This window comes from Stegostoma tigrinum, unplaced genomic scaffold (assembly GCF_030684315.1).
Source record: "Stegostoma tigrinum isolate sSteTig4 unplaced genomic scaffold, sSteTig4.hap1 scaffold_300, whole genome shotgun sequence".
Classification (NCBI taxonomy): Eukaryota; Metazoa; Chordata; class Chondrichthyes; order Orectolobiformes; family Stegostomatidae; genus Stegostoma; species Stegostoma tigrinum.
This window is the reverse complement of record NW_026728228.1, coordinates 140,001-149,190: the sequence shown is the minus strand read 5'-3', so window position 1 is coordinate 149,190 and position 9,190 is coordinate 140,001. Positions and strand designations below refer to the sequence as shown.

At 47.8% G+C, this 9,190-nt stretch overlaps 1 pseudogene; it reads right to left on the bottom strand.

Moving 5' to 3' along the window:
* Positions 1–8,132: 8,132 nt before the first annotated feature.
* The window catches only part of LOC132208184 (NACHT, LRR and PYD domains-containing protein 12-like), a 3,007-nt pseudogene continuing 1,949 nt past the window's right edge, over positions 8,133–9,190 (bottom strand).

Here is a 9,190-nt window from a genome sequence, read left to right as displayed (position 1 = left end):
ATGAGTTCGGCAAGACTGATGAGGGTGTCGGTGGAGGGGGATTGGTCGGGCCTATGGGACAGGAAGAAGCAGAGGGCCGTGAGGCCATCTGCATGAGGAATGCAGGTGTATAGGGACTGGACGTCCATGGTGAAAATGAGGTGTTGGGGGCCAGGGAATTGGTAGACCTGGAGGAGGTGGAGGGCGTGAGTGGTGTCACGTATGTAGGTAGGGAGTTCCTGGACCAAAGGGGAGAAAATAGAGTCCAGATAGGTGAGGATGAGTTCGGTGGGGCAGAAACAGGCTGAGACAATGGGTCGACAGGGCAGGCAGGTTTGTGGATTTTGGGAAGGAGATCGAAACGGGCCATGCAGGGTTGGGGAACAATGAGGTTGAGCACACATTGGTTGTCCCAGAAATAAAGACAGCATCACTGAAAACCAAACACCTAGATCCAACAATATTAATGGCAGACAATAGCAACATTAGCAATGTCCATGAAATCAGAATTGTAGGAGAGCGCAGAGACTGGGAGGCTGTAAAGGTTCTGGGAAATAACATAGATAACAACAGTTGTATTGTCTAGAGAGGTTTACAGATATTGCTGGAGGATGTTATTAAAGCTACTAGAGATCCAGGGGCTTTGGAAGTTGACAGAGATATCGAGGATTGTGATCCAGATAGTAATTACTGGAAGTGAAAGGGAGTGGTGCTGATGACGGACCCACAGATATGGGCCTGGAGGTTGTCTTAAAAGGGAGATCGTGGCGTTCAGGAAGGCTACTGAGATTGTCTCCTCGACGATTTCTGAAATGTTGAACTCTAAGGTGATACTGTCTTTGTGTGGTATTCTGTGTCCAGCAGAGTGAGTTGGAGATGCAACAGTCTGTGTGTGTGTGCGGCACGCGAGTGTTTTCGCGTTTGTGTATCTCATTATAACAGCGCTCAGCAGAGGGCGATGAAGGCTAATATCGTGCATTTGTGCAATGAGAACATCGCCGAGTCGAGGGTGAGACTGGAAATGTGAGAGATTCTGGTCGCAGGTGGTAGACAGAACTGTATGCGTGTTTACATAGAACATAGAACATAGAACAGTACAGCACAGAACAGGCCCTTCAGCCCACAATGTTGTGCCGACCATTGATCCTCATGGATGCACCCTCAAATTTCTGTGACCATATGCATGTCCAGCAGTCTCTTAAATGACCCCAATGACCTTGCTTCCACAACTGCTGCTGGCAACGCATTCCATGCTCTCACAACTCTCTGCGTAAAGAACCTGCCTCTGACATCCCCTCTATACTTTCCACCAACCAGCTTAAAACTATGACCCCTCGTGCTAGCCATTTCTGCCCTGGGAAATAGTCTCTGGCTATCGACTCTATCTATGCCTCTCATTATCTTGTATACCTCAATTAGGTCCCCTCTCCTCCTCCTTTTCTCCAATGAAAAGAGACCGAGCTCAGTCAACCTCTCTTCATAAGATAAGCCCTCCAGTCCAGGCAGCATCCTGGTAAACCTCCTCTGAACCCTCTCCAAAGCATCCACATCTTTCCTATAATAGGGCGCCCAGAACTGGACGCAGTATTCCAAGTGCGGTCTAACCAAAGTTTTATAGAGCTGCAACAAGATCTCACGACTCTTAAACTCAATCCCCCTGTTAATGAAAGCCAAAACACCATATGCTTTCTTAACAACCCTGTCCACTTGGGTGGCCATTTTAAGGGATCTATGTATCTGCACACCAAGATCCCTCTGTTCCTCCACGCTGCCAAGAATCCTATCCTTAATCCTGTACTCAGCTTTCAAATTCGACCTTCCAAAATGCATCACCTCGCATTTATCCAGGTTGAACTCCATCTGCCACCTCTCAGCCCATCTCTGCATCCTGTCAATGTCCCGCTGCAGCCTACAACAGCCCTCTACACTGTCAACGACACCTCCGACCTTTGTGTCGTCTGCAAACTTGCTGACCCATCCTTCAATCCCCTCGTCCAAGTCATTAATAAAAATTACAAACAGTAGAGGCCCAAGGACAGAGCCCTGTGGAACCCCACTCACCACTGACTTCCAGGCAGAATATTTTCCTTCTACTACCACTCGCTGTCTTCTGTTGGCCAGCCAATTCTGTATCCAAGCAGCTAAGTTCCCCTGTATCCCATTCCTCCTGACCTTCTGAATGAGCCTTCCATGGGGAACCTTATCAAATGCCTTACTGAAGTCCATATACACCACATCCACAGCTTGACCCTCATCAACCTTACTAGTCACATCCTCAAAAAACTCGATAAGGTTTGTAAGGCATGACCTACCCCTCACAAAGCCGTGTTGACTGTATTTGATCAAGCCATGCTCTTCCAGATGGTCATAAATCTTATCCCTCAGAATCCTTTCTAACACCTTGCAGACGACAGACGTGAGACTTACCAGTCTATAATTGCCGGGGATTTCCCTATTTCCTTTCTTGGAGAGGAATTACATTTGCCTCTCTCCAGTCCTCAGGTACGACTCCAGTGGAGAGCGAGGATGCAAAGATCTTCGCAAGTGGCGAAGCAATTGCATTTCTCGCTTCCCAAAGCAGCCGAGGACAAATCTGATCCGGGCCTGGCGACTTGTCAATCTTAATGTTTGACAAAATTCAGTACATCAGCTTCCTCTATCTCTATCCATTCCAGCATGCACACCTGCTCTTCAAAGGTTTCATTCACTACACAGGTCGTTTCTTTCGTAAAGACAGAAGCAAAAAACTCATTTAGGGCTTCCCCTACCTCCTCAGGCTCCACACACAAGTTCCCTATGCTATCCCTGATCGGCCCTACTCTTTCTTTGACCATTCTCTTATTCCTCACGTAAGTGTAAAATGCCTTTGTGTTTTCCCGGATTCCTTCTGCCAAGCCTTTCTCGTGCCCCCTCCTGGCTCTCCTCAGACCATTTTTGAGCTCCTTCCTTGCCTGCATGTAATCCTCTCTAGCTGAACTTGACCCTAGCTTCCTCCACCTTATGTAAGCTACCTTCTTCCTTTTCACTAGAAGCTCCACCGCTCTCGTCATCCAAGGTTCCTTTATCTTACCCCGTCTTGCCTGTCTCAGAGGGACATATTTACTCATCACTCCCAACAACTGTTCCTTAAACCATCTCCACATGTCTATAGTTCCCTTACCATGGAACAACTGCTCCCAGTCCATGCTTCCTAACTCGTGTCTAATCGCATCATAGTTTCCTCTTCCCCAATTAAATATCCTCCCATTCTGCCTAATCCTCTCCTTCTCCATAGCTATGTAGAATGAGAGAGTGTTATGGTCACTATCACCAAAATGCTCTCCCACCACAAGATCTGATACCTGCCCCGACTCGTTTCCGAGCACCAAGTCTAGAATGGCCTCTCCCCTCGTCGGCCTGTCAACGTACTGCGTTAGGAAACCCTCCTGAACACACCTTACAAAAACAGCTCCATTCAAATCTTCTGCTCGAAGGAGGTTCCAATCAATATTAGGAAAGTTAAAGTCACCCATTACAACAACCCTACTGCGTCCACACTTTTCCAAAATCTGTCGACCTATGCTTTCTACAATCTCCCTGCTGCTATTGGGGGGCCTGTAGTAAACCCCTAACGAGGTGACTACTCCCTTGCTGTTCCTAATTTCCACCCATACTGACTCAGGCAGATCTTCCTCGACAATGGAAGCTTCTGTAGCTGTGATACCCTCTCTGATTAGTAGTGCTACACCCCCTCCTCTTTTTCCCCCCTCCCTATTCTTTTTAAATGTTCTAAACCCTGGAATATCCAGCAACCATTCCAGCCCATGAGAAACCCATGTCTCTGTTATGGCCACAACATCATAGCACCAGGTACTGATCCATGCTCTAAGTTCATCACTTTTATTCCTGATACTCCTTGCATTAAAGCAAACACACTTTAACCGATCCCTTGGTTCCTTCCCAGGAAAATCCTTCCCACTAGCTGGTCTACCTCTTGCTACTGCCTCACCTGCATCAACGCTCACCTCTGGTATACAGCTCAGGTTCCCACCCCCCTGCCATACTAGTTTAAACCCTCTCGAACTACTCGAGCAAACCTTCCACCCAGGACATTGGTCCCCTTCCAGTTCAGATGCAACCCGTCCTTCTTGTACAGGTCCCACCTTCCCCAGAAGGCATCCCAATTATCAACATATCTGAAACCCTCCCTCCTACACCAGCTGCGTAGCCACGTGTTCAGCTGCGCCCGCTCCCTGTTCCTCACCTCGCTATCTCGTGGCACCGGTAGTAAACCAGAGAACACTACTCTGTTCGTCCTGCTCTGCAGCTTCCATCCTAACTCCCTGAAATCACTTTTTATATCCTCAAACCTATTTCTGGCTATATCATTTGTGCCAATATGTAACACGATTTCTGGCTGTTCACCCTCCCCTTTCAGAACTTTATACACCCGATCGGAGACGTCCCGGACCCTGGCACCAGGGAGGCAACATACCTTCCGGGAATCCCGATCTTGCCCACAAAATCTCCCGTCGATTCCCCTAACTATCGAGTCCCCTACCACGAGTACTTTTCTATTCTGCCCCCTTCCCTTCTTTGCCACAGTGTCAGGCTCAGTGCCAGAGAACTGACTACTATGGCTTTCCTCTGGTAGGTCAACCCCCCCAGCAGTATCCAAAACGGTATACTTATTGCTGAGGGGAATGCCCACAGGGGATCTCTGCACTGTCTGTCTGTCCCCTTTCCTCCCCCTAACTGTAACCCATCTATCCTCGTCCTGAGCCTTAGGAGTGACCAACTCCCGATAACTCCTCTCAATTACCCCCTCTGCCTCCCGAATGATCCGTAGTTCATCCAGCTCCAGCTCCATTTCCCTAACACGGTTTTCAAGGAACTGTAGCTGGGTGCACTTCCCGCAGATGTAGCCAGCGGAGACGTGTGCCACATCTCCCAACTGCCACATTCTGCAGGAGGAGCAAGCAACTGCCCTAGCATCCATACCCCACTTATCTGAACACCCACTCAATACTAAAGCAGAAAGCTCACTTCAAGTAATAATAACAAATTAATAACAAACTTATGTTCAATAGAGAAAGTTTAGAATGAACCTTATCTTATTAACTAGGTTAGAGGAGGAGGGCGGGTGGGAGACACTACAGTTGTAGAGTCTCGGGTTAAGCCACCTTGCTGATATATATGGTCACTGCTTTCCTTCCCGGCTGCCCCTCTGGTCCTCGTCACTTCCTCTGCTGCTCCCGCTCCTTCTCTGAAAGAGGAAAAAAAAACACCGCTGCCCGCTACCGGTAAGTAATTTTAAAAATAAACTGCTTTACCTTAGCTGCAGTCTTCCGGGTCCGTCTTGCCTCCGCTGCTGCTCGCACTCAAAAAGGCCGTTGGCGTCGAAGGGTGAGTATTTATGCTCACTGCTTTCCTTCCCGGCTGCCCCTCTGGTCCTCGTCACTTCCTCTGATGCTCCCGCTCCTTCTCTGAAAGAGGAAAAAAAACACCGTCCACACGTGGACGAGATACAGAGAAAACCCAGAAGAAAGAGATTGCTGAAGGTGACGGTCTGACTGCGTGTGCAGTGAATCATTGTGCACTAACTTTCAATATCTTTAAGAAAATGTGTTAATGAGTGAATTCCCACGATTGGCAGAAGAAGCTGTAGATAATAAAGTAGAACAATCAATACACCTCGACATCTTTTTGCCGGATGGCCTATGTTTTTGAAAATTGAAACCTATGATCTAAAAGTCTGTGTCCATTTCTATTCTGTGATTTCAGACACTGGGCAGTGGTTGGGGCAGCGATGGCCGCTGCTCCCATAACACCCCGCGGCTGTGAAAGGCCTCTATCAGGAACACAGACCGCGGTGCCCTCTGGGAAATGCGACACGACTTTTCTTTGGGACTTTTATACATGGACTCCCAACAGCCTCTGTGTTGCTGCTTTTTGCAGCGATTTTCCATGTAAATGGTACTCAGCTGCTCTATTCTTCCTGCCAAACTGCATACAGCCCTTTCCCCAAATTTCATTCCATCTGCCACATTTTTGCCCGCTGTCTTAATCTGTCCATATCCCTCTTCAGAGTCTTTGAGTCATCTCCACCAGTTCCCTTTTTAACCTCACCCACCCTCCTGCAAAAATTCCATCCCCTATTCCCAATTCCTCCGCCTCCGCCGCATCTGCTCCCACGACAAGACATTCCATTCCCACACATCCCAGATGTTCAAGTTCTTCAAGGACCGCAACTTTCCCCCCTCGAACGCCCTCGACCGCGTCTCCCGTATTTCCCGCAACACGTCCCTCACACCCCGCCCCCGCCACAACTGCCCAAAGAGGATCCCCCTCGTTCTCACACACCACCCTACCAACCTCCGGATACAACGCATCATCCTCCAACACTTCCGCCATCTACAATCCGACCCCACCACCCAAGACAATTTTCCACGTCCACCCCTGTCTGCTTTCTGGAGAGACCACTCTCTCCGTGACTCCCTTGTTGGCTCCACACTGCCCTCCAACCCCACCACACCCGGCACCTTCCCCTGCAACCGCAGGAAATGCTATACTTGCCCCCACACCTCCCCCCTCACCCCTATCCTAGGCCCCAAGATGACATTCCACATTAAGCAGAGGTTCACCTGCACATCTGCCAATGTGGTATACTGCATCCACTGTACCCGGTGTGGCTTCCTCTACATTGGGGAAACCAAGCGGAGGCTTGGAGACCGCTTTGCAGAACACCTCCGCTCAGTTCGCAACAAACTACTGCACCTCCCAGTTGCAAACCATTTCCACTCCCCCTCCCATTCTTTAGATGACATGTCCATCATGGGCCTCCTGCAGTGCCACAATGATGCCACCCGAAGGTTACAGGAACAGCAACTCATATTCCGCCTGGGAACCCTGCAGCCTAATGGTATCAATGTGGACTTCACCAGTTTCAAAATCTCCCCTTCCCCAACTGCATCCCTGAACCAGTTCAGTTCGTCCCCTCCCCCCACTGCACCACACAACCAGCCCAGCTCTTCCACTCCACCCACTGCATCCCAAAACCAGTCCAACCTTTCTCCGCCTCCCTAACCTGTTCTTCCTCTCACCCATCCCTTCCTCCCACCCCAAGCCACACCCCCATCTACCTACTAACCTCATCCCACCTCCTTGACCTGTCCGTCTTCCGTGGACTGACCTATCCCCTCCCTACCTCCCCACCTATACTCTCCTCCCCACCTATCTTCTTTTCTCTCCATCTTTGGTCCGCCTCCCCCTCTCTCCCTATTTATTCCAGAACCCTCACCCCATCCCCCTCTCTGATGAAGGGTCTAGGCCCAAAACGTCAGCTTTTGTGCTCCTGAGATGCTGCTTGGCCTGCTGTGTTCATCCAGCCTCACATTTTGTTGTCTTGGATTCTCCAGCATCTGCAGTTCCCATTACCCCTTTTTAACCAGTTTGAGTCATCTGCAAACATGGCTATAGTCTACTCACTTTCCTCAATCAAATCATTAATATAAATTGGAAAGAATTGTGGCCTTAGTTCTGATCCCTGTGACCCTTAATTGGTGCATATCACTGTCCTAAAAATGCCATACCCCACCTAAATTCAACTCACTGTCTTCTATTAGTTATCAATCATCTATCCATTGTCATACCATGACCTCCAACATGGTAGGTTTATATGAAATAGCCTATTATGTCATGGAACCTTAACTATCACAGGCTGAAAATCCAAATATAGTACATCTAATGCTTCCCCTTTGTCTATCCTGCTTATTACCTCCTCAAAGAATTCCATTAAATTTGTCAGGCATGATGTCCCATTCATGATGCAAGGCTAACTCTTTTTGATCATATTATACTTTTCTAAAGGCTACGTCATTACGTCTTTTATAATAGACTGTTCGACTTTTCCCAATCACGGATGTTCAACCAACTGGCCTATTGGTTGACTTCTTCCCTTTCCTTAAAAAAAAGTGTCATTTTGGTTGTTTTTGAATCCTCTAGGAGTTTTCCAGCATTTAGGAATTCTTGGAAGATTAGTATCGGTGCACTTGTCATCCCTGTAGTTACTTCCTTCGATATCCTAGGATGCATCCCATTAGGTGCATGAGTTCCCGAATTATTCTGTCTCGTGGTAATTATTGTTTTCACTTTTCTCTCCTTCTCTGGTCCCTCTATAGTTTAGTAAGTTTGGAACTCTGTGCAATGTCACCTTTTAGGTTTGGTGCCATATATTGCGCTCCATTCTCCCGCTGACAGATAACTCAATTAAAAGGAACAAAAACAGAAATTACTGGAAAAGGTCAGCAGCTCTGGAAGCATCTGTGAAGAAGAAAATCAGAGTTAACGCTTCAGGTCCAGAGACCAGAAAGTCTCTTTGAGTCACTGGACCCGAAATGTTAACTCTGATTTATCCTTCACAGATGCTGCCAGCTGAACTTGTCCAGCAACTTCTGGTTTTGTTGCTGATTTACAGCATCTGCAGTTCATTCATTTTTTCTCAAGTGAAAAGGATATGTGTCCTCTACACTCATCCACCTGACATCACTGCACAATCAATTGGACTCAATCGCAGAGTATTTTGTGGGTGTGAATCTCCAAATCTAAGTGTTTTTATTGAACAAACTGGAATGGACCAGTGAAGAGTTCTGAGGTTCAAATAGGTAATGCAATGCATTCAGGGGGTTCCTTCTCCCAATTTTTACTGTCTGTGTTTCCGACATATGCTACAAAATTCTCCTTCACCCCGTTGATCACTTGCAAGTTGTTTTATCTGAAAACGCATTCAGAAACTGCTACAGGTTAAGATGACTGTTTAGGGAAAAGGCCAGTCACAAAACAGTGAAATATCTCACTATTGGCTTCACTGAGACATTTCTGGGTGTACTCAGGATCTGGAATCAGGAATTGTGCGAATGCAGCTACAAACACTAGGGTGGTGAGATGTGGGAATGCGCAAACCACACTGTGGACAGAATCATCTCTTTCCAAAGGTTCCATCATGAACCCAGACAGGAACTGGGGTGGTGGTGGGGAGGTTGCAGGTTGTACTGGATCAGATCTCCAATTCCAAACACAAACATCTTCTCAGAGACTCCTGTGAAGGCCATCTCACCAAGCTTCAGTAACACTTCACAGGGGTCTTCAGTCTCTTGGCTATGATTTTCCAGAATGTTATATAGTAGGAATATAGCTGGGTGATGGTCTTGGGAACTTGCTGCTGTTTCCTGTC